The sequence below is a fragment of the Etheostoma spectabile genome, chromosome 8 (assembly GCF_008692095.1).
Source record: "Etheostoma spectabile isolate EspeVRDwgs_2016 chromosome 8, UIUC_Espe_1.0, whole genome shotgun sequence".
Lineage (NCBI taxonomy): Eukaryota > Metazoa > Chordata > Actinopteri > Perciformes > Percidae > Etheostoma > Etheostoma spectabile.
Window position 1 is genome coordinate 19,404,206 of NC_045740.1, and position 1,931 is coordinate 19,406,136.

The 1,931-nt window shown below is 38.3% G+C and overlaps 1 protein-coding gene across 3 annotated transcripts in view; it reads left to right on the forward strand.

Annotated features, from left to right (window-relative positions):
• The window catches only part of LOC116693755 (mixed lineage kinase domain-like protein), a 525,120-nt gene that overhangs the window by 11,953 nt on the left and 511,236 nt on the right, over nucleotides 1–1,931 (forward strand). The window lies entirely within an intron of this gene.

Genomic DNA, 1,931 nt, shown 5'->3' on the forward strand with positions numbered 1-1,931 from the left:
ACATTTCAGCAACAGGGCAATTCAAAGTGCTTTAGACAAAAACAGCTAAAATCAAAATAAAGACCGATAAAACACCGGAATAAAAGTTACATTGCAGTATAAGAAATTAAACATGAAAGAAATGTCTTGATTTAAAAGAACTGAGAGTAGCAGCGGATCTGCCGTTTTCTGGGAGTTTGGGGCAGTTAACCCTCGTGTTTTCTTCCCGTCAAAATTAAAAATCAACACTTTTTCTCAATGTTTTTAACTTTTAAAACGTTAAACGTTTTTAACCTTATTTATAGGAAATTGTGCCTAATGTTTAAGTTAGAAAAGCAGAAATTAATTAGTCTATTGATGATAATCACAGACGGAATATGTCAACTTTACTCAATACTATTTCAAAACCACTTAATAAATTTAAACGCCCCAAATTAATGAATAGAGATTGTACTGGCAAAGACGTTGGAATCAATCATGTATTTTGGGGAATTAAAAAGAACATTGATATTGAAAAACGGGTCATTTTGACCCGAGATAGCTCGAGTGTGTTGAGTTTTTTGTTAGATATTTTGTGTTGAGTTTTTTTTTTTTTTTTATATTGTTGGGTTGAGTTTTTTTTTTTAGATATTTTTGGTTGAGGTTTTTTTTTTTATTTGTTGGGTTAGTTTTTTTTTAGATATTTTTTGGTTGAGGTTTTTTTTTTTATATGTTGGGTTGGTTTTTTTTTTAGATATTTTTGGTTTTGAGGTTTTTTTTTAGAATTTTTGGGTTGAGGTTTTTTTTTTAGATATTTTTGTGAGTTTTTTTTTTTAGTATTTGTTGGGTTGAGTTTTTTTTTTTTTAGATATTGTTGGGTTGAGTTTTTTTTCAGATATTGTTGTGTTGAGTTTAATGTCTGTCGTATAAGGAATTACTTAAAGAGCCGTAGCTCAGGCGGTCCAGGGTTGGGTTGGAAACCGGAGGGTCGCTGGTTCAAGTCCCTGCACGGACCAAAGGACAGAGGGTGTACTGGTAACTGGAGAGATACCAGTTCACCTCCTGGGTGCTGCGAAGGTGCTCTTGAGCAAGGCACCGAACCTCCAACAGTCACAGCCTACTTGCATGTATAGGACCTGAGCATGTGTGTGTATTTTAGGCCTGTGTGTAGTGTTACAATGTGTTAACAACAGTGTGAATACATGGTAATTTCCTTCCTGGGGGTAAATAAAAGTATCTTGTATGGCTGTCAATCAATACACATTCATGTCTTCTTTCAGTGCATCGTGTTTTAAGAAAAAATTAGAACCAGCGGTCTCAGACAGGATCCTTTGTGCAGGTGGACCGCTATCTTTAGTTTGAAAACTGATGGAGTAAGGGAGACGTGTGTGAGCAGACGTAGGAAACTTCAACTTACTTCAACTTTATTATCCCGAAGGAAACGTGATCTGCAGCCGGCATCCCATCACATTTAAGGACCATGACACACATAACACACTGACAGCACAACATCAGCAACAAGAAGACGTTTAATGTCTTCTACCTCACAAACTGGGCCATGCTAAAGCCGATATAATTAATAAGAAATCATACAATCAGTTATAAATTTAAGCTTTTAACACGTCCTGTGTGGGAAACCAGGAAATCCCCATAAATGTCTGAAATGATGTGACATCATTTAAAATACACCACCTGTTTGACTAGCATGGATGTCGCCAATGAACCCAACTGGGATGGTTTGGGGAGGAGCTGGACCGCAGCGTGGAGGCAAAAGGGCCGACAAGTGCTGAGCATCATGGGAAATCCTTTGAGACTGTTGGGAAACCATTCCTTCCCCTTACCCCTTAGTTTTTGCGCGTTCCCGCGGGACCTAGTGCTGTCCCATTACCTAGGGGTAGGGGATAGACCAAGGGGTGTGTACCCCTAGGAACCGAGTGTGGACGCGACCTCACTAGAAAACACACAGGCATCAA